The sequence below is a fragment of the Motacilla alba genome, chromosome 1A, assembly GCF_015832195.1.
Source record: "Motacilla alba alba isolate MOTALB_02 chromosome 1A, Motacilla_alba_V1.0_pri, whole genome shotgun sequence".
Classification (NCBI taxonomy): Eukaryota; Metazoa; Chordata; class Aves; order Passeriformes; family Motacillidae; genus Motacilla; species Motacilla alba.
Genome location: NC_052031.1, coordinates 12,962,713 through 12,986,305, shown reverse-complemented (window position 1 = coordinate 12,986,305; position 23,593 = coordinate 12,962,713). Strand labels below are relative to the sequence as shown.

The 23,593-nt window shown below is 35.6% G+C and overlaps 1 protein-coding gene across 2 annotated transcripts in view; it reads left to right on the top strand.

Moving 5' to 3' along the window:
- ORC5 (origin recognition complex subunit 5) overlaps nt 1-23,593 on the top strand; it is a 60,480-nt gene that overhangs the window by 24,836 nt on the left and 12,051 nt on the right. The gene's annotated exons all lie outside the window — the stretch shown is intronic.

The following is a 23,593-nucleotide window of genomic DNA, read 5'->3' as shown; positions in this document are numbered from 1 at the left end:
ATTTTGTATAAGTAAAAATGATTTTCTACTATCAGTTTGATTCTTGGATATCATTTCCACCTTAGAAATTCTCAATTTCTTCCTTCTTTCCAATTGTAATTTACTTACCAAAATATTTTCTACCTTTCCTCGTTAGCTATCAAATTTAACCAAGTAATATTTCAATTTATTGTCTGCATTCACATAAATTTCTAGGAACATACGTGTTTATTTCTTAGGATGTTAACTTTGTATTCTCTTATTTTTTGCTATCAAAAGCATTTTGGTATAAACTAGATGTGAATGTATTATAGAACAGTATTTTACAGTGTATTTTCAAAACTAGTGTAGCTGCATATTTAATAGGCATTCCAGGTAAGAGAACAAATGTCAGTATTCCAGTGTACAGTTAAGTAGTACTGAAGCCACAATTTGCACATATTATAGTTCCACCTTAGGCTAAATTACAGAATTAACAAGTTCAGTGAAACACTTTGTTCTGATTTAGAGTTTGCACTAGGTGGCAGTGTTATCAAAGAATAGTTGTAATTCTTTATTTTCTGAATATCTAGAGATTAAGCTATACAGATATAAAAAATTGTATATAATATTAATTGGGTTAGGACAAAACTTGAAATTAAATATGTTTATACAAAAATTAAATTGTATAAATTATTTAAGAGTATTTTTAGTTATAAAGCATTTTTTATATTAAATTTTAATTAAAATATTGAAGTGTCCACTGCAGAATAATAAAAAATGCAACAGAATTTACAATAGGTTTGGAAAGTAGGTTAAACTAGGCATAATATTTAATTGCTTTCCTTTCTTGAATAGTATAAAACAATTTGCATTTCAGTTATTTTTTTCATTGGTTATTCTTTAAATATATTTTTCAAAGTAAATATTTAGGACCTGGCTTATCTTTATCAGTATTGATACATTTTACTGTTAGATAACACAATCTTAAATTTTATGTTTGTGTAATCAACATGGAAATAATAATAAAATTATACAGAAGTTTAAAATGTTTATGTCAAATATTTGGCTTCTTAACTGACTCATGATTAATTTTATGTGCTCTTTAATTTGTAAACTCAAAGGCTGTTCATGAACCAAATGCATATTAATTCTCCCCATGTACTATCAGAAAATAGCATGCCTTAGCTTTAAAGTTGGTCAACAATCACAGTCAAGATTCAAGAAGGACTAGCAGCTGCTTTAAGATCTGTCACTTGCTGATTTCGTGGTATTTCTTATTGCTTCTTGTTTTTCTGTATGGTTTCTATTCACATGAAAATTTTGGTTATTTGCTTTTCAGAAGTGAAACTTCTATGCTAATGAGCAGCAAAATTTCTTTTTTCCTCCTAATGGTAGGTTTCATTGAAAATGTTTAGTTTTTCTAAATAAATTTTCATCTTGAAATTCGAATCTTAATCTTCTGCCTTTAAATATCATACTCTTTGAAATGGTTTCATACCTTTTTTCAAACCAAGAGTTAGCATGTTTGTTTTACAAGTGTGATGTTTGCAACCAATACAAAACTAAACAGCTTCTGTTGTAATTAGGTTACAGGAGGTAGAATTGGGCCCATTCATTTTTGGTCTTCCTCAGTAACTAGTACAAGAGAACAGCACAGAGGGTTGGGGGAAGCAAATGTCCACTTCTGCAAATGACAGTTTTTTAGTTGCACCTTTAAAAGTTGAAATTTCTCTTGGGTTTGTGCTCTTTTTAATCAAACTTTTCACACATCCAGTGAGGATTTTTTGAAACAAAGTTAATGGAAGGTTTGGAGGTTTTAATTATAGCATCTTCATCTCAGTATGTACATGAGTTGTTTGTATTCATTTGAGATGTTCCCAGTGTTCATTTTTCTCCAGAAAATTTACTGGTTTTCTTACTAATTTGTCACAATACTGGCATTTTAGAACATTGTGTATTAGTTTAGCAGGTTACTGAATTTGTTTATTTGCTTATTTTTTTAAACCAAGAAGACGGAGGTTAGAAAACATTGATTTCTGGAGGCATTTGAGAGGACAAGTTCTTAAAATGTTTTTCTTCAGATACAATTTTGTGTAATAATTGAACGGATTGAAGATGATATTGCAGTCACCAATGGGCATTACATTCTGTGCTGGGACAGAACTTGCACAGTTGATGGTCTGTGGCTGAGTATGGCTTTGGATATATGGCTGATTATGTGACTGAAGTGTTTTAAAAGGTAAAATATGGAGAAATTGGTGAAAAGATGAGAGTGCACTGTCACACAATGCTGAAAACCGTGTGACTCTGGGGTGTGCAGTCTGCATCCTACAGCGGCAGAGAAGTCTTAGAGTTCTTGGTACAGCAGGAACAACCAGGAGTATTATTTGTGTCTCCATATGGATCCACTGTGCAGAGTAGGAAATATTCATTGTGTCCAAGGGCAATTACAGCAGAAAGGAGGGATACAAAGAAACTTTGTACAGCTTCCTGAAGTGCATTCTGCAAAGGGTCTGAGAGTCTATTCAATCCTGGTTTGTATTAGAGTAGTATTTCATTTTAGGCTTCCCACAGAAAATAGACAGAAATACAACATAATGCTCTTCATAAAAATGTGCCTTAGTATAGGACACAAATGAATTTATGCACAAGGCATTGGGCAAGAATTATCAGCACCAATTTAATTTAAATGAGGTCATTTTACATTGAAGAGGATAAGGGCTGTTCATATCATGATCAGTGAGGAAGTAGATATTGTTGTTATGGTTTACAAGCCAAAATTAACCAATGTTTTTTCCACTACCAAAATCATTCAGTAATTGCTTCTTCAAGTCAATTCAGTTCTCCTGGCCATTTTTCATTTTCTAGACATTTTATCTTGCTTTTGCTTTCTTGTGAAATAGCTTTTCATAAAGAGGATTGATTAGATCTACTTGTAGTTTTGAGCCATGGTGTTATCTAAGGTAAAATGGAACAAAGTCCTTTATCTTGCATACTTTTGCGTATTTTATTTCTGGTAGTACATCCCTGAATATTTGGAAAAACATCTAGGATAACTTCTCAGAGTATATAATAGCTGAAAATTACCAAATAGGTAACTGATCAGTAACTTCAGTTTTGTTTACATTTCAACTCTAATGCACTAAAATTAGGTCATCCCAGGTTTGGTTTTAATGTTACTCTTTATATTTGGCAAACATTTTCAGATAGTTGTATAATTAGAATTTACTTCTGACTATAGTGCATTTGCAATCAGAGATTTCTAGGAAGGGGGTTTATGAGTGTATGGAGACACATCAGGTATCTTACACACAGTTTGTATTTCATTTATTAGACATTTCTTATCTCTTTGATGCTGGATTTACGAAAACCACTGGAATTTTCTTAGGAGTATCACAAATTCATACAACTAATTTAGTTATAAAAGTGTAAGAATTTGGAACGAAGGTTAACAAACCTAAAATTTTTCAATCTGTTGTCAAGATAAATAGCATTGCAAATTGTTGTCCAAAGAGTAAGAACTTTTCATCTGAAGTTAAAATAAATGCAGTAGTGTGCATACTCAATAAATTGAGTAGTGTGTTAAGTGCCAGTATGAGAAACCCATTTCTATGCCAGTTTCTATAAGAAACACACAAACCACTGATGTACATAACATAATTCCAGCTGGAGGGAGCCAGAGGAATGTAATTTTCTGTAATCAAGAGAGGAATAAAGTGCCCTTTCTTGGAATGTAAGAATTTGGAGAGATTTGTTATCTTTTTTTTTTGCTTTCTTGTCTGCCTTACATGAATAAAATAGGGAATATCTAATATTCTTTATGTAAACTGGAACAGTATGCGGCAATTTACGTGCAAAATTTCTTTGTCTCTGTTGTGTTGGAAGCATGCTTTATGACTTTCTTTTTCAGATGATAATGTTAAAACTGCCCTTTATTTGTAAATTGACAGTTATGGTAAAATTCCAATTGCAAGATTGGCAAGATGCCTGATTTTGTTATCTACTTACTTGATTTGTATTATGGCCTGTATATGTCACAGCCTTTCTGGACACCAAATGTCCACATCCTGATTATAGTTCTAACGCTGTTACTGCATTATGTTAGGTTCCCTTGATGTAGCAATTTGATAAAGAGGAATTTGATTCTGTGATTCTATGGTTCTGTGATTCAGTTGTATGAATAGTGTCAACTTAACAGTTTTTTTTTTCAAATGGAACGTACTCTTAATCGCTTCTACAAGCTCAGATTGTATTAATGTTTAAAAATAAGAAGTTTTTCATTCTACATTTGACGACTCTTGACAGAATAAAAATTACTCATTTCTGCTAGATCAGCTGTATTGTGTTCCAGCTTTCCTTGCTGTTGCAGGGACTGCTCATAGGAACATTTTGCATCTGGTTTTAAGAATATTATTTAAGCCTAGTAGAATACTCTGCATTTAAAAAGTGAGCAGGTGGGTGAATTTCTACAGAAAAAGGTCTGGTTTAAAATGTATGTTGTTCTCCACTGTTCCCTAAGAGGTCTTATTATGAAGAAGAACAAAGATAAGTGGAGCCATTTTTATTTTACAGTATGCAAGAAATACAGAGCATATTCTTGTACTGTCAGTACAAGATGTTATATGTCAGTAAGTAGATTAATTTTTAATTTTTTAAAATAAGCAAGATGCTGGAAAAATGAAATTTCGTAATGATTCTGTTAAACCACTTTCCTTTGCTTTCCTATTACTCTGAAATTCCACAAGTATTGTGCTTGTTCTATTTTTGGATAAATGGATAGAGTTATTGCAAAAAAATTTACCTGAAATTATTCAGAAGTTCATAGCAGACATTAGCTACCTCAGTGTGGGGGGTGACTTTGGAAGAATACATTTCTATCCTGTTCTCAAATGAACTTAGCATTTACATCTTCATGACCAAAGTTTATATTGCAGTGAGATTTCTTGTTGTCTGGTTGAATGTTTAAAAAAAATCCTTTTTATCTCATAGATAATATTGCAAACTGATTCAAGATAAAATTGAAGCATATCATGCATCTGATTTTGGAGGGTGCCTTTGCTTTATACATCCATTAGGTGGTACTACGATTTGGGAGACTTGAACAATTGTGTACAAAAATATTGAAATGTTTAAATAATTACTTTATACATGAAAGGTGGAATTTAAGTAGTGAATATTCAGAAGGGAGATGATTGTAAAAGTTATGTTTCTCTTGCAATTGATTGTGTATTGTGTATTCTCTTGGAGTTGATTGTGTTGATTTTTCTCAAATTTTGTTTCTGGAATATAAGCAAATATATTCTCATGTATTTCCCTATTTTTATCACTTCTTGAGTTCTAAAATTACAAGAGAGGATGTCATCAGCCTCTGCTTCATCCTATTGATTAAACTGAAAATGACTGCATTTCACTGTTCTCTGGCTTCAGAGGAAGGTACATAAAATTGCACAGCTTAATCCATTCTGACCACAGGAGGTGTCATCTCTGGAATGATCCTTCTGTACTTCCATTCAGGGGGAAGCATTTATTTTTACAAAAAAATTGAACTATATGGAGAAAGGTCTTAAAAGCTTATTTTTTAATTTTGATGGTTTTGTTTTGTTTTGTTTTGTTTTTTTTTAATGGTAACTATTTAGAATTATGGTATACCTCTCCATCTGGTCAGTCAGAAGATCTTTAGAGCTTCCCAGTGACAGGAATGAGCATATATAAACCATAGACTCTGGGCTTATCTCATTCTCATTACTGGTCTAAATAAACTTCCCCTCCTCTTTCGGTGTGTAGTAAAGATAACTAAGACACATCTTGCCAGCACAGAATATCTGTTAGTCTTCTGTAACATCACATGTGTCACACAGCATTCATATATAATCTGTATATCCCTACATGTTTATTGTCCAAGTGGGTTTGTCGTACAACCTTTGATCCTGTGTCTTCATGGTTGCCCATACCTAAAAGATTATTTTTGTATTGTTAGAACATCTTTTTTTAGCAATTGTCAGTTTGTAGCTGTGGGGGTTTTTTTAGACAATTTTATATTCTTACTGTTGTATTTGAACCTAACTGGTTTTCATCCTGTATCCTTTTATAAGTATATTATGCATCTGACACTTTGTTTTCCTGGATCTGCCTATTGATTAGAAAGTGTAGTAATCTATTGATCTCATTGTACTGAATTGTATTGATCTCAGCACTCTGTTGATTTTCTGTAGGTTTGGGAAGATGGTGATAAGAGGTAATAAATAACTCCCATTTTCTCATTTTCTGTTACTAGTTACTGGACTAATCTGGCAGAAATTCATGAGCTGAAATGGGAACTTAATGTGATGCACAGCATGGTGACATAGTTAGCACTTTAGCACTGACTATGGCAGCTTGAGAGAGCCTGCTGTTAAGCAAAAAGAAAGGAGAAAACATTACTTTTAACCAAATAGCTGACTCTATTTTTTTTCAACTCTGAGCGTAGCTGTGAAAAAAAAAGTATTCTTACTTCAAGTAGTACTTTCTAATTAAAATTGTGAAGAGGCTGATATGCTTGATTCCGTCTAATTTTAATTGATGCAGAAAAGGTATTTTAGAAAAACTAGTAGTGTTTTACCTATATTATGTTGTTTGACCTAATTTGATCGTATTTTCATTTTTGGAGGTATATTGATAATACAGCTTTATGATTTCTTAGGAGGCTTTCTTAATCAAATTTTATTCTATTCTGTATAATTTAAAGTAGAAAACTTACCTTATTTCTGTGAAGAGCTTATAGTAATAGGTTCCAGCTTGGCACTTATTCTATGTCTTAAAAACGTTGTCTTCTTAAAGAAGACAAATCATTGTGAATTACTGCAAACTAGTTTCATGACAAGACTATTGAGAGGGAAGGGGGAGTTAGGACTTCAGATGAAATGAAGTTTATCAGGAAGATAAAGTGAATTCCTAAATATCTTATCTAGAACAGTTTACTAATTTCTAAACTTCCTTGCTTTTTGATCTTAGTTTTTTTGATTTGTGTAGCATGTCCCCAAGAATTTGCTGCCCAGGAAGTAGCTGAGTTTAAGGCTTTGAGAAATTGATTTACAATAAATTTGTACTTTTTTGATTTACTTTAAATTTGTAGTCAGTATATAGTCTGTTAATAACTTTCACAAGATATTCTTGTGGTGCTGTGAACATAATATTATACATTCCCTTGTGCCTTTCCCATGTCTTAGATTGCCTGCTATATAATATAGGCAATGTGTTGTATCAACCAACAGTTTCTTTAACTTCTGTTCTCTCAGCACATTATTTGTAAACAGTATTTGAAGCTTCAAATCTTAACTTATCTATGAAAATGTGTTAGTGTATCAAAGAAGTAAATATGAATACATGAAAGACAAAACAGTTTTCCTCCTTCCAAACTCTTTCCTTTCCATCTCTTTCTTTACACACTTACTTAGAAATTGGTTTCATGTACTTACTGGTAGGAACATCGTTTAATACTCCAGGAACAAATTTGTGCTGTGTTTACATCAAGCAGTTGCAGCTGAAGCTTGTTAGTGATTGCCTCCCCAATTAAAAAAAATTCTTCACTGTGGTACATGAACTCCTATTGTTTGGAGATAAATAATCAGCTCATCCCCTCTTTAGGGAAGAACAAAGAACATAATAGTACATCTGGTTCATGTGTTAAGACAGCAAAGATTAATTAAGCAAGTACTGCACAACCTCTCTTGATAACATATATATCTAAAAACAGCCTGTATATTATAAGTATTTTAATCACTTTGCTTTAACCATTTAGTGTATGCAGAAAGTCTATTTCAGAATCACCAGCTATTCATGGAAATAAGATAGGACACAATACTGAGATAAAGCAAATTAGAGCATGAGGATAGAATTCATTAGTTCTCTCTCAAATCTCTTGTTTTAAGCTGATATGCCTAGAAAGATATGAATAAATACTAAAGAGTACCTTTCAAGCCCCCAGGTGACATCATTAATATTCTTTATAAATTCTATCTTTCTTAGAGGTAATTTGGCTGTTTTCTCTCACCATTTGAAGAATGACCTGTTTGGGACAAAGAACCATCTCCTTATTGAGCATTTGTGTAGAATCTGGTTAATTGAAATCTAATTTCAAAACTAGAACTAACTCTTGAGATTAAATAGCTACATTGGGTGCCCTGTTTCTTCACATCCCTGGTAACTAGAACTGAAGTCTAATTCCAGCTGAAAGGCTGCTAAAGGCCAAGTTTACCTGCTGTACTTTTTGCTGTCATTGTCTTTCAGCCAAAACATCTTTACTAGCTCCTTGGTGTTCACTTCAGTGAGTTGTAGGGACAACTTGTCAAGATATCTTGTCAAGATCTTCATTTGACAATCCTTTGCTTATTTAATATCTTTTACTTCACTGCACATACAGTAATAAATGCAATTGCAGTTTCAGTAGTGGCAAGAAAGATGGTTCAGAATCACTGGTTGAAGGGTTGGCTATAATGTTGCATTCTTTTTATTGATGTGCTCCTTGGACTGGTTGTTATATGGTCCCATGTCCCTGCCTAATGCACTTTCACATCTCCCTACCTACAGTTTGTTCTCCTTAGGTATTTATACCTCACCTGTCACTTCAATACAAATAATTTTGCTGTGTTGCATGTGAAATAAATTTGTAGCATTGTATCTGTACCTTTCTGTCTGTAGCTTCCATTTCCTAATGAGGTTGAAAAGTACTGAGACTGTGCCCATGAACAATGTTAGAGCATAAGGTAGCAAAATGGTACATTAAGGAATATGTTGGATCACTTTGGTGAATACTTGTAGTGTTTCTGCCCTGCCAGCTGCAGTCAGTTCTAGCTACTGACTTTGTGCTTGACGCCCCTCCTCCCCTAAAGACCCTTTGCTGCTGGCTGTGTTCATTTGATAGCAGATAGTGGGGCTTGCCACAGTATCTTGGACAAAAGAAGCAGCTGCATTGAAAGAGAGGATTTCAGAATATGAAGCTTATTCACAAAAGAATGCTTCTTGGTAGATGAGGAATAGTTAGGAATTTACATAATCTCTCTTCTCCATCTATGGAAATGAAAACTGAAGAATATTTGGGGGGAGCAATGTGGAAAATTGATAGCACGGTGGAAGTAAATCTCATTTATGGAAAGTTTATATTCTTAGTAAATGTTGCAAATATTGTTCATTTAAAATATGGAGAATGACAAAACAAGATAAGACAAATCCTCCAGTAGCTTAGACTTGGAAAAGCTGCTATAATGATGATGATGACAATGATGGTTATTATGGCTGAAAATGGTGCTTTATATCTAAAGTTGCATAGGCACTGCAGAAAGTTTCCATCCTTACCGCTGTATGATTTAATATCTCACATTAGGTGGAGGAGGATGGATGATACTAGAAATGATGTGACTGTTTTAGGTGAGATTGGGTCTACCTATGTATGTGTCTGAACAGTAAAAGTACATATGAGGTAGCCAGTGTGCTTTTCTAGTTAATGGAAAGAAACAGACATGCACCCTGATGCAGACATGAGCATCTGTTAATGAAAAGTTTTAAAATCTGTACTAGGTTTCAATGAACCGTGTCCTGATGCACTGACTCCTACATCCTCTAGAAATGGAATCAAGACAGCCTCAGATGCAAACATTTACATTATATCGGTGTAAATCTATTCTATCCTGAAGGACTAAGAAGTGTTTTCTCAGTAATTATTCTGGGTTTCTTACAAAATAAATGGAAAAGTCACAATCAAATAACCCTGCTTGGATGCCATATTCCTTGTCAAAATGTTTGCAGACTGGGGACAGTGAATGATTTGTACTCCTTCCCACTCATTCTTCCTGCAAGTTAGGTTGGGCTGTCACTCTGAAGTGAGTACTTGGGAGGAGCCTGCTCAGGGTTGCATTGCATGGCTGGCAAGCTGGTGTTGGCCTTCTCATCCTTTTTTTGCTGGACTGCTTTTGACTTATTCCTAAGGACAAGGAGCTGAAACATCTCTCTTACTGATAGAAACTTATTTTGCAGAATTCTGTGATGATGTCCTGTCATTTTACATCCTTGAACTTGCAGTCTGAACCCTACAGCTTTGAACTGTATTTCAGTTACAGCAACTATAGACTAGCTCAGTGTCCTGTGGAAAGTGCTCTGAAAGTGATGCTTTTCAATGTGAGAATGCTGAATGTCAAGAAGGGATCTTCTACCTTTGTTTTATGAGGTATGAAATAAGAGGAGGTTAGGTGTAACCTCTGCAAGTGCAAGTCATAGAAGATTTACCAAAAAAAATGAAAGACTCATAAGTTTTTTAAATTTCAGGAAGTGTTTCAGAGGTAAAATTTAAAAATATTACTGAGATTCAATGTGGATTTTTGGGCACAGTAACTGAAACTAAAATTGAAATATTTGAAGACAGATCTAGTTCAGATGAGCAAATGCTGCTCTGTAGGTGTATTTCTCTAACATGTGATGGTGCAACTTTAACTTCATTCAGATGAACACTCAATACCCTGCTGTTACCCTTGTAGGGAAAGGTGTTTAAACAAAGAAAACAAACATGAACAAAAACTCAAAACCAAACCCCAGATAAACAGACAAAAATATCAGTTTCAAAAATTATGTACTTTCAAAGTCTTTTTAGTTTTCTGATTAGTGGTTATTTATGAATGTGATTAAATTTATGTATGTTGCCCTTTCTAACAGGACCTGATTCTAGACTCCATAGCACTTCTCATAGAAGTGAGAGACATCTTTCTATGTGCATGTTTTTACATATTTTTTTTTCTGCATGCTCACCTTCCATAAGTGCTTCCTGAAATAGAATACAAACAAACTGTGGGAGCTTCATCATCCAATTGTGAACATTGTAAAACATTCCACTATGAGAAATAGAATATACAGGCAATATATCTATGTCTTCTGAAAAGTTTTGAATTCAGACTTGTTAGTAGTCAGTTTGAAAAAACATAGGAGGTGTGGTAGCTGGGATAGTTTTTGTAAGGCATATCTAAATATGAAGAACTAGGGTTGTCTATTTTAATAATTGAAGAGTTCTGGATGTGTTGTTGACCATCTGTGACCTACATAAAATGAACTAGTGGGTGTTCCATGTTCTAGATATCTGTGCAAGAAGTATGAAAGACAACATCAGAACAGAAAATAATGAATTATATACAAAAAAAACCAACCCTGGTGTAGTAGATACAGACAGTAAACAGATTGACTCAAGAGATTACCACACAGACATGAGAAGAAAACTGAAGATTGTTGTTATAAAATGATCTTTTCCAGCCTTTTTTATTTATTGCTAGCATATGGCCTAGGAAGACTTTTTACAACAGATATCTTCTAGTGTGGAATGGCCTCTAATGGATGTATGACACTGATGGTGTAGAGAAAAACTTTTTAATAATTTGTGTGACTGCAGTGCTTGTGAAAGATGCTAGACTGACAGTCTAGAAGACTGGGAGTCTGAAGTAATCTGTTCTGATTCACTGAACAGGTATAGCAGAGGCATCAATGGCACAAAATCTCTGTATTGCTTTTTAATTATAGCCTGAAAAATCTACCTTTTTGTTTTGAGCTGGCTGCCTCTTAGTTAATAGTGACAGAGAGTTGCTGTTCACCCTAGTACTTAGCTCTTACAAATGAGCTTTTGACATAGAGAAGCTTTCTGTTTAGATTGACAATCTCTGTCATAAAATGTGATGGGCTTCCAGAAGAAGTAGTGAAGGGGTAAGGATGGCTAACAGGGACCACATGGTGGCTGGAGCTGTTGCACAGTAGGCTGGTCTGCTGGTCATCATGTCCTTAGCCTGCCTTTTTCCTTCCCTCCTAGACAAATCACTGAGACCTCGCTGCTTTTAACCTTGTAGTAGACATTTTGTGGGACTAGCCTGTGGAATGCTATTTGACCAGTTGATTTAACATGCTTTCCATGCAGTTGTGCACAGAGCCAGACCATCTCTTGATGACTGGAAAAAATGAAAAGGTACAGGTGGAGATTTGACAGGGCAGAATCACCATAGCAGTAAAGAAATCTACTTTTATCCATGATTAGATAAACATTCAAACCAATATTTTCTTCTCCTCTCCCATATCAAAAATAGCCCAAATTTTAATTCTACTCAGCATCTGGAATTGCCTAGAGTGAACCAGACTCCAGTGCAATTTGTGGTCTCCATCTGGCTCAGGTGAAGCTTTTGTAACTTTACATTGTGCTGGGACACAGGGGATAGCTCAGTGTGTTGGGGTGATGAGAAGAAAGATAGCAAACAGGATAGGGAGTCATCAATGTGTCAGGGGATAAGAAGTAATGCTTGAAGTCCTCATGTAATTTTCTTGCAACTGAAAGTATTTATGCAGATACTAAAAAAGAAAAATGCTAAGAAAAAAGGTTAATTACCTGTACTCCAAAACCCAATGGTATTTCAGACTGATTGCCCAAAATAGATGGCACCTAAAACCTGGAAGAAGATGCAAACATAAAAATGAGTAATGTATACAATTCATTAGGCACTTATATTGTGTTTTAATAGCAGAAATGCTGGTGCAGGTGATCTCAGTGGACATAATTTCATTTTTTTCTGTGATAGTTTGTCATGAACAGAGAAGAGATTTGAGTCTGATGTTTTATTAAACAAACAAAAAAAAAAAACAAACAGAATAATCTACACATATGAGTGAAAAGTCAATATAAAGTGGTAAATGCAAGGTGGCATGCATAAGCGGATATGACCTGGAATAAAGCTGTTCAGAGAAAGGAAAATAATTGCAAAGCAGCAACACTTAAAAGAAGATGTAGGCATGAAGACTGGCAAAAATTAAAGGCTAGAAGGGAATGACTTGTGAAGAAAGATTAAAGGAAATGAACACATGTAATTATTACTTATAGCTATCTGTGTGCTTGGTGATGTTCAGATGAAGAGAGATGATCCCTACACTAATTTGGCTAAATAACTACCAGGGGATGATGAAAATGTCTGAAGGTATTTATAGTCTTCAAGTGCCAAGAAAGGATTCATTTAGAAGAGTTCAAAAAAGGTCTAAGTAGGAGTAATGAAATAAGATGAGCTTTTTTAGCTTTGAATACTATAAAAACCCTCATTTTGGAGATGGTAAAGCGAATGATAGTTTTCCCCTGAAGTTTTAGTGCAATGCCCCACTGCTTGAGCTATTGCAAATGACAGTAGAAAAAGCGCTCAGATATAAACTTAAAAGAAGAGAAAAAATTTTGCATTGGTGGGAGGAGAGTGAAGATGACTTAATAGATATTTTCAGTCTTTAATTTCGATGGTCTCACATGGTATAAATTAACAAAATAAGACTCATGGTATACTACTGAAACATAATTTATGCAAATTTGCTTTAGAATAGGCATTAACTTTGATCCTTACTTCAGTTCTGCATTAAGCCTTGCCTTTGATACAATAATCTTAATTAAAACTGAATATTTCATGATTTAACTCCCTCTGCCTCATGAGCAGAACAATACTCTTATCTGTGTTACCTATAAAAGTGCAATCCATATAGACTATCTATTGCATCAGATTATAGGTTTGCTTAAGGTCATTTTCATATGAATAAAAGTACTGACAAAGAGCAATTGAATTTGTTTAAAAATTATTAACTCTTATTTTACAACTAAATGTTAAAAAGCTAGTTAAATAATTTTTCATGCATATTGAATTAGGAAAAGTTGACCTAATAAATACCATATTCTTTTGGGAAAAAAAAAAAAACAACAACCTGCATGAATGAGGAAAAAAGTAAGTGTTGGCAGATGTGATGTGTGACAAGTGTGTCATCATGTAACTGTCAATCACTGTCATCTTTATAATACTTTTAACTGGATTAGGTGAGGTAGTAAGAGAAAAGCTGTTCGTTTTGATGTTAAATCCTAATATGTTCTAAAAGGAACAGGCAGGAATTTGAAATGGGCATGAAAGTTTGCCTGTTTTTTTAATTTTTGGAGGGCTTTTTGTTGTTGATGTTGGGGGTTTTGTTATTTGCTTGTTTTATGATTATTTGTTTTGTCATGATGTTAGAACAAATGAAGGCTGTTCTGGATAAGTACTGGAACTTGCCCTCCTCTCCAGACACATGACCATGTGCACACATGCAAGACACATCCTTAATCTGAGGGTACTTTGTAGTTGCAGTCACTTACACAGGACAGGCATCTTCAGGTTGCTCACTACTTATAAATGGGGACATTTGTAAAATGACTTTTTCCAACTTGAAAAGATGTGCAGGTATTGTCTCAGTTATTTTGTAATAAAATACAGTAGAAGTTCAAGGAAAGAGGATGTAATATCAAGTGACAACACTTAATAAATTATATATATGTATGTATATATATATAAATATATATAAAACGTAGTCTTAAAATGTGGAAGGCAAGCAAACCTTTGAGTATCCATTTGTATTGAAAAAGGCAATATTTTTCTGAAATTCTTCAATTCTTTGTTGAATTAAGGGTGTCAGATTAAATACTTTGGCTAAAAAAGCAGCTGTGATAAATCTTGATACCTGGACTGCTTCTTTACTGAATAGCTGATTTTAGTGATACTTACATATGAGTCATTGGAATCTTTGGTTATGTCAGATATTTAATGGACCCAGTGTAAGTCATCAGTCTTTTTCTTCCTTGGTTAAATAATATCTGCCAGTCACTTTCATCAGCATTTGGGATCTTTTTCTTGCATTGTTCTAGTTTTTTCTTTGTTGGCTCTAAATATCAAGTTGCAGCTGTGGTACATTGGACATCCATAAAGATTACATATATACTGATACCTTTACTTCCCATTCAGAGCACAAGAAACATAGCAGTATGCATTTATTGTGGACAATTGTCGTATAAATGGATTGATAGTGTATTTGGGCACAGCAGCCTTCTCATCAGTTCATTACCTTATTGGATTCAACACTTACAGAGAACCCAGGGAACATATTTGTAAAGTTTAATGCACTTACTTGCTTCAGGAAAAATAGAAAATAAATATTTGATAATATAATTTTTACATTTCTACTTCCCCCATTAGGTCTTTACAGGAGAGTATAACACCTGATCACACTGAAAAAATGAAACTCTTTGCTGTTGTAGCACCATTTCCGTTTTTTTTCCCCTTGTCATCTGTGGCATTCTCAAGTGCAGCTTTTAATGGCCACAAAGAACACAGGAGCTGTGGGTTCTGTGTGGGTCCCTAGCACCAGAGGATGTTGTGTGGCTGGTTCCAGGGAGCTCAAAGGGTTAAATGCAGTTAAGCTTTTCCTCAGCTTTCTGAGAACCTGGCAGTGGCTTTCTTTCAGTTGCTTTGTAACAGGAGGAACAATACCTGAATTCAGCCTTGGGTTGTGTTGGAGAGGGGGAAGGATTCAGGTTATAGTGTCAGAGGCAGCAGTTGCACTTGGGCAGTACCAGCAAGTGCTTCACCCGCTGGCTGAAAAAAGGGGAATGTTAACAAGGCAAGTCTCAGATAAGACCATATGTATGTAGGGTTTTGTTGTTATTTAATCCATTTCTCTCTGCTTGTGGTTTTCTTTTTAGCTAAATTAATCATGCTGTTTTGAATAGGCTGCATTCTGCCACTGGGAACTGTAACCCAGGCTCTGGCTGGTGATGAGCCAGCCTAAAAGCAGGGGGACAAAGTTTTTTTTATGGCTTGGACTCAGGCAGGATTTCAAGAGTCTTGTCATTTGGAAGAAAATAAGCATTTAGAAACTGGAAGTTGAACCCCAAGCCTAGATAATGATGATGAAAAATAACCTCTGAAAATTCTTACAGTAAGATATCATTCTGTTAGTCAACTGAATGAAAATTATGTTTCTGAATTAATGTTCAACAGTTTATTTGTGAAGGAGGTGAACATATTTATGGCTACTGACTGTATTTCATCCATGATTTTTTCAAAGAGCTACTGATTAAAGACCACCAAGATGGTTTGGTCAAAGGAGGCTGCATGGGAATCTCATGACTGTTTCAATTTTCTGGATTTTTTAAATTTCTTTTAGAAAAGGCTTTGGGTTACTTTCCAAGAAACAAGACAAACAAAAAAAAATATCCCACCAAGAAACCAACTTGTCATAAGGATAAACATGTCGGTGTTTGGTTTCTGAGGTACACATTTCTCCACATGCAAACATTGTTTTGTCTGGAGCAGGGAGATGCAGCCGTAGTAGTCGAGGACAGCTCTGTTAAAGCTGCCCCACCCAAGTGCTCAGTAAGTTTGAATGTGATGATCCTTAGGATGTAACCAAGACCAAGGCATGGGGTGTGGAGCATCTCAGGCTGAGAAGTGGGGAAGTAGGAGGAGCAGGAGGCTTGTAGAGGATAAGGGAATATAATGAGCCACAGCCAGGAGCTGCTGCTCTACTCCAAGGCAATAGGCACAAACTGAAACACAGGAGGAACATCAGGAAATGCTTTCTTACTGGGAGGGTGACTAGAGTGCTGGCACAGATTGCCCAGAATGGTGGTGAAATCTCCATCCTCAGAGATGCTCAAAAGCTGTCTGGACATGATTCTGGGCAGCCTGGTCGAGATGGCCCTGCTTGAGCAGGAGATTGGATCAGATGGCCTCCAGACATCCCTGCCACTTCAACCATGCTGTGATTCTGAGTTGTGAGGGACATGGAAAAGCTGAGGTTGTAAGGGACATGAACAGAGGGTGTTTGAGATTTTGGCATTGGGAAAGGCTTATGAATAAAAGTCTTTCTCACAAAAAAAAGTCATATTTTAGTGTATTAAAGATTAAAGATTTTATCACATATGTTTAATTAAGCTAAACATTTTTACAATACTGAACTTTCGTACACTGAAATACACAGCTTTTTAATAAAACAAGATTCAAGGAAGGCTCTGAGGAGGGCTTCTGTCCAGAGAGGCTCTTGTGTCAGATACTGTCTCAATTGATAATGTATATTTTTTGTAACATGCTATTGCTTTTATGAACTTGTTTCAAGTCCAGTCCATGAGGCTTTCAGAACACACCGTTACAGAAAAACATTGCTTTAGCAACATTTAGCAGAAGCATTTAGCAATGTTTCTGTTTTTAAAGGCTTTAGTTTTTCATGAAGTAGTAACTTTATCATGCATTTCAGGGTAAAAAGTGTGATTTCAGGATACAGTACTGCAATTATCATTATTAATTTGAAATACAACAAGCTTTTATTAAAACTTTTCAACTAGCATGTGGGCTAAGAGTTCCTGTGAGCAACTAGTTAACCAGTTCATATACAGGAAGAATAAACAGCAGCATGATGGCTTACATTGGCTGAATTTATCCTAGTCATTTAGTGGCTTGCTTAATACTTTATATGTCCATCTAATTCCAAAATGGTCGCTTTTTCTTCTTTAACAAAAACAAACAAAAATTTCTCCCCTGCATCTGTATAATTTTTACTTGAACTGGAAAAAAAATGGTCCCATACAAAAACTACTGGCAAATTCAAAATCTAAATGATTGTAAAAGGAGACATTATTTATATCACTTCTGCAGTTGTAAGACTCTTGGGATTTAACTGTTCAGCTGCTGTATGGGAAACATACATCTCTAGTAGTATTGGGTTTAGGAACTGAAATCTTGGTATTTATTGTTGAGGGCTTTAGGGGAAAGGAGAAGACATCTAAGAGTAGCCTTCTTTATATGGAATTGTAGTTTTACCAGTTCAACTACTGGAATTATATTTATATGTTTTTAACTATGTTTTTATGTTAGAGCTTCATAGGGAGGTATTAAATATACTCAGTAGAATAGGTCTGTGTGTATTTATGAAGGACATACCATTGAAGCCTATGTTTCAGAAAGAATTCTTTGCCAAGTTATATTTGGGTGATTTGGAGAGTCCCAGTTCCATGAAGAAGACAGACAGCTTAGTGACTTAAGATTTTGCACAGCATGTATTGAGTGTGTGCATTAATGGGTATACATATAAATTCTTTCTAGTACCTGAAAATATCTTCTAAGAGATAGCCAAAATTAGCTGCACTCTTCATTGCTGAAATTGGTTGAGTGTGGTTTTGTTTCTACAGTTAAGCTCTCTAAGTTGTTTAGAACTGTAAATAAACCAAAAAAAAGTGAGGAAGGTGGTGACAAGATGGTCTGTCTAAACAGCACTTCTAAGTCACTTCTTTAAAGTGATCTTTTAAAAACATGAATTTTATGCATCCCAAACGCATCCTCCAACTGTGAACACTAGATTAAATTCATTCTCTAACATTTCATATGAGAGAGGCAGATGCACTGCAAATGAAGTAAAAAGATCAAAACTGGAGGTAAAATAAGAATAATTTATCCTACTAATATGTACATGTGATTAGTTTTATCTCATAGGCTGCAGGATAATACTGTTATTTTTTGTAAAATAACAGTTTTGTGGAAATCCTTGCCTGCTTTTCTAAGAATGTGATTGTCTTAACAGAATCACATAAATGTTTGTTGATATTTCTAAGTATCTATATGGTATTTTATTTCTGAGGAAACTAAGTTTTGTATAATACATATTCACTCCTTGAAAAACCTCCCCCACTGCTTCTAAAATGTCAAAGCTGAGCACGGGGATTTAGCCATACAAGTTCTATTGAGATTAATTGGATTTGTATGGCTAAATCCATGCAGTTCTTTGGAAAATATTGCTACTCCTTGTATATAAAATATAAATATATGTTTACAAATACAATATCACAAGAAATATTTAGACAGAACAGTAAAATCAGCTTTAAGTTATGTTTGGAGATGAATAAGTTTTGGTTTTCTATAAACTAAGGGTTCCTGTTAAAGTATACTGAGTGAATACTAAGCATGTGCTGTGCTTGCCTTAGGGCTTCATTTTTTTTAAATGCGTGAAGCATTTACATAGGAGTCTTCTGTACTTCACTCAGGAGGGGGAAGAGCATTTCTGATTCATTAATCCCTTTTTCTTTTCCTAAGTAAGTGGGTCCTTCACATCATGTACTCAAGAGGTGTAAAATATACAAAGAATTGGGAGGGACAGGCCAAATGATGCCTGGCTTGCTATAAGGTATAAATTCAAAATCTGTTTCTCTTTGCCAGAAGAAAAATAGCGAGGGGAAAAAAGGGCAGCACTAAATCTACTGCATGTGCTTGCATGATATGCAGGTTTGGGATAATTATTTTCTCTCTTGTTCAATAAAGTGAGTTGTTACCATGGTAACATTTATATTGCACAATTTCTCTGTTATAAAATAAATGAGAACAGTTTTAGAGTCAGAAAAGTCTTTATATGGAACCTTTTTCTTTTCTATATTTTCAAGTGCGGAATTGTGTCTTAAAATTTTCTTGAGATGACAAAGTTTTGGTGCACTTTCCAGATAAAATTAGTCAGCTTTTAACAGTATGTAGTGCTTCTGCAGGACAAGATGTGCAAGATCTGGTTGTAAAATTGAGCTCAGCCATCAGGCAGATGCAGACTGCCCAGCAGCTCAGAGGAATGGTCTGTATGTCCTGATCCAATAACCAGCTCCTGGCAGTGACACTTTGCCTGTGTTGCTGTGTCACCTTGGACAAGATGTGCTGAGAACTTCATAAAAAGTGGGTCTGAATCTTCAGTGGCAGAGGGGCAGGTGCCCAGGGTGAGTGTTTTGAACAAGAGCATACCCTACATAATATTTTGGTCTCTGCTGCTTGTGCTTCTCTTACTGAGGAGTAGCAGGGTGCTAGCACCACTTCCTGACCAGCTGGTTCTTTGATTGGGTGCTTTTTTAACATTTACTGTCTGCAACGCAGAATTCTGCAAGGGATATTATGTAAAGCTTATGTTCAAGGCTTCCAAGAGGTGGGAAAATGTTTGGATATGACAGTTGATTGGAACGACAGGTAGCTTTTCATCAGACCTTAATTGTGTCTTTGCCAATCATAAGTGCTTCTCTTTGTTCAGTTTTGTTTTTCTCCTGTATTTTCTCACTGCAGTAGGTATTTTAGTATGAGGTGACTTTTTAATCTGTTGAGATCAAAAGACTTCATTGATTGCTTGTTTGTTTTGCTGTGTCCTGTTTTTTCACACCTTTCTGTTGATCTCTTGCATGGATTTTTCAGTTTGGTGATCAGTATAGTATTTTTGAGGGATTAAGCCATTTTAAAGTGATTTCATTTTAATACTCAAGAAGTCCAGATTTATAATTATTGAGTATTATTGAAAAGTCTTGACACAATTATTCACAAAATAGAGTGGCTATCACAACTATCAACTCCAAAAAGAAATAAGTTCATTAGTCATGGGAACAATTGTTCCTTGACTACACTGTATTCCACTGAAACTAACAGGATACTTTGTGGAGATTCTTTTCTTTTATGCTTTTCAAATCATAGATTTGTTAAACTTGGAAAAGACCTCCAAGCTCATCAAGTCCAAGCTTTGACTGAACGCCACCATGACTACTAAACCGTAGCACTAAGTGCCATGTCCAGTCATTTCTTGAACACTTCCAGGGCTGGTGACTCAAACACCTCCTGGCCAGCCTGTGCCAACGGCTGACCACCTTTTCAGTGAAGAAATTATTCTTGATGTCCAGCCTGAACCTCCCTCCTGGTGCAATGTGTGGACATTTCCTCTTGTCCTCTCCTGGGCTGCCTGGGAGAAGAGGTCAATCCCCACATGGCTTCAAACTCCTTTCTGGCAGTTGTAGGGAGTGAAAAGGTCTCCACTGAGACTCAGCAGCCAGGAAGGTGGCTGCACTCTCCTACACATCTGCCTACAGGGAATGCTGTACAAACTGCCCTGCCACATCCTGCCTGCTCTGTTTGCCCACCCTTTTCACTGTGCTCATGGTCTCTTGTGCTCCCTAGAGCTCTTCAAATCTCTCTCAGGTGCTCTGGCATCACCCTCCCCATGTCAGCCTCCCTCACCAGAGCTGCCAGGTCCTGCTGGATCTGTCTGCTCTCTCTTGGGTTTCCCTGACTCTGGGAAGTCCCTGCCAAACTCCTTGTGGTGTTTTCTGCCCCAGAAGTTACCATAGCCACCAACCATGTAGGTGCTGTCACCACATGCCTTCCCCACTCCACTCCTGAATGTGATGGAAATTGCCTTGTGCAGCATGTCACTATTTTACACTCCACCCCGTAAATGATTTGTAGTTTTGTAGCAGTATAGTCAGTGTTTGCTTACTAGACAAATTTTAACATGTTGCATATATAGCAAGATGCTTTTAGGACTCTTAAGAGTGGTAGTGTCTTTGAATGTTTCTGTCTGTCTAAATAGACAGAATTATCCTTGAATGAAATAAAGGTGGGAGAAATATTAATTAACTGACTTCATATTGTTCCTGAGAAATGTTTCCCTTTAGCAGTTATTCCCTTCCCACATATCCTTTGTCTAATCCATTGACCAGCCTTGTTGATGGGTGTGGCAGCACACTGGTTCACTAGTTCAGGTTGCCTTGGTTGGCTTTTTACCCAGCACATGTGCTTGCCAGGCAGGAGTGTCAGAAACTGGTTTTTTCCAGGTTAGAAAAGCTAAGTGCTACATGGCATAACTAGCAGAATTTCACAGTTGCATTAAAGGGTGACAGAAACTGCATAAAAACTAGTGTTGTGTTAGAAGAGCACAGTTTTTTGATTTACAGTTAATTGCTGACAGATGATGTTTCATGCTGACATATGATATTTCATGCTCTTTATCTGATAAAACCAAGTATAACTGAATAAGAGATGGAAGTTTTGACCACTTTGTATGTTATCTGTGCAAGGGATATAAGGCTATTTATAGATCTCTTTTGAAGTTGCATCTAACGTATTTAATGGGTCATTGAACCTAGATTTTTAATATTTTATGACTTTTCAATTCATGGTTGGCTAAAAGCTTTGCTTTCTATAGAAATGGATGTTATGAATTTATAGCCTCTGTTGTCGCACATCTAAACTTACACATTTCTTTAATGAAAATAACACTTCTCACTGTAGATTACAACCATCACTATATGCTGCTACAATGGGGCTTGTTTTATTTGTTTTCAAGCATCTAGAGGGCTTCTTGAGTGACAGTCTTCATCCTGGTCTTTCCCTTTCTTCTGGTGGGAACCAAATGCTGTAGATTTACTGATTAAGAGTAGAATATTCTCCATGAAGCTATTTGGTTTCCTGGCAAGCTCAGAGAGGGGAGATTCCAGATCCATTTCCTACCAGCACAGAGTGACTTTCAGGAGTGCTCTCTTCCCTTGTGCTGTGTGGTGACAGTTGGCCAGCCTGGAACTGAAACTTACATTCATCCTTGGTGCTTAGTCTGTTCTCCTTAAGGGTACCTGTAAGTAAAGGTACAGGAATATGTTAAACTAAAATGTCTTGATTTTGTTAGGGACGTGTTCCAAACAGAAGTGTTCCTCTCAGTTGCTGTTGTAAAGAACTTTGTAACTCTTGGTTTATCTAGGCTCCAACATCCCTTACCAAATAAAATTTTAATTACTGTCTTATATGAAAGTAAATCAGGTATTTGGAGATTTTTCTTCTCCTCTGTTGGATGGCATAAAACCTAGTATGACTCACTGCCATATATTGCTGAAAGCTAGGCAGTTTTGTTATTTCTAATCTCTTGATGTGCAGCCTTATAATAAATTTCTCCTCCAATGTGTTGATGAGTGCATTAACATCACAAATCAACAATCTTTTTAGCTCCAGTTTTACAATACAAGAGCAGCATGAAGTTTCATGTTTCAACAGATCAGATCCCTGTGTGTGAGTTTGTACCTAATTACTGAAGTCTCTTAAGTTAAGAACACTAGGACCCAGTATGTCAGGAAATTTTTCTTCCTTACAATTTTATTGCACTTTTCCCTAAGCATCCTTTGCTGGTACTTTCAAGAGGCAGCAGATTGGGCCCGGGAGGATCTTTGTTTTGTACCAATATGTTGTACTTACACTCTTAAGCAGTTGATACAAGTTGTTTCTATTTTTTGGTTTTGTTACTATTTTTTCCTGTTACAGAACCACTGAAATTTGCAGTTTATCTAGTCACTGTGAATGTGAATGTGGAGTTGATTGCAGTCTTCTGCAATGCATCTTGTGAGTAGTTGAGAAGCAGCATGCTACTGTGGAGTGTCTCTAAAGAATTCTTAATATCCTGTTTCTTTATGTAATATTTGGATGAATACTCTTTAAATAATTATCATAATTTTCAAAAATATACTATAGTTAAGAAACACTGAATATCTTTTTTTTTCTTGGAGAAAGCAAGGTAGTTTAGACTTAAGAGATACTCCCAAATGTCTGATTCTGAGCAGTCTCTTTTAATTTCATTATTTCTGCTCTTGCCAAGTACAAAAGACTGATTTTTATCCTCAGGACAGGTTTGAAATCCTAATTGCTTGAATTATTTTTTAATGCAAAACTGTATTTACAAACACAACTTCATATAACAGTTAAAGGCTGGTAACTGTGTACACAGTTCTATAATTTACTGAAATAGCATTAAAAATTTAGGGGCCTTCTGTAAATATATCAAGTCCTATCAGTGTCACAGGTACTGGGTAGTATTTCTAATGTTACTGTTTTCCTGTTCTTAATAGAACTTGACTTGCAATATCTAGAAATGTGGCCATTGTGGGACAGATGCAATAAATGAAGGAGTGGGGGGGAGGCAATATTTTCTAGATTTGGGGAATTAAGATTATATGCTTGGTCAGTGGCACAAAGATTTGCTTCTG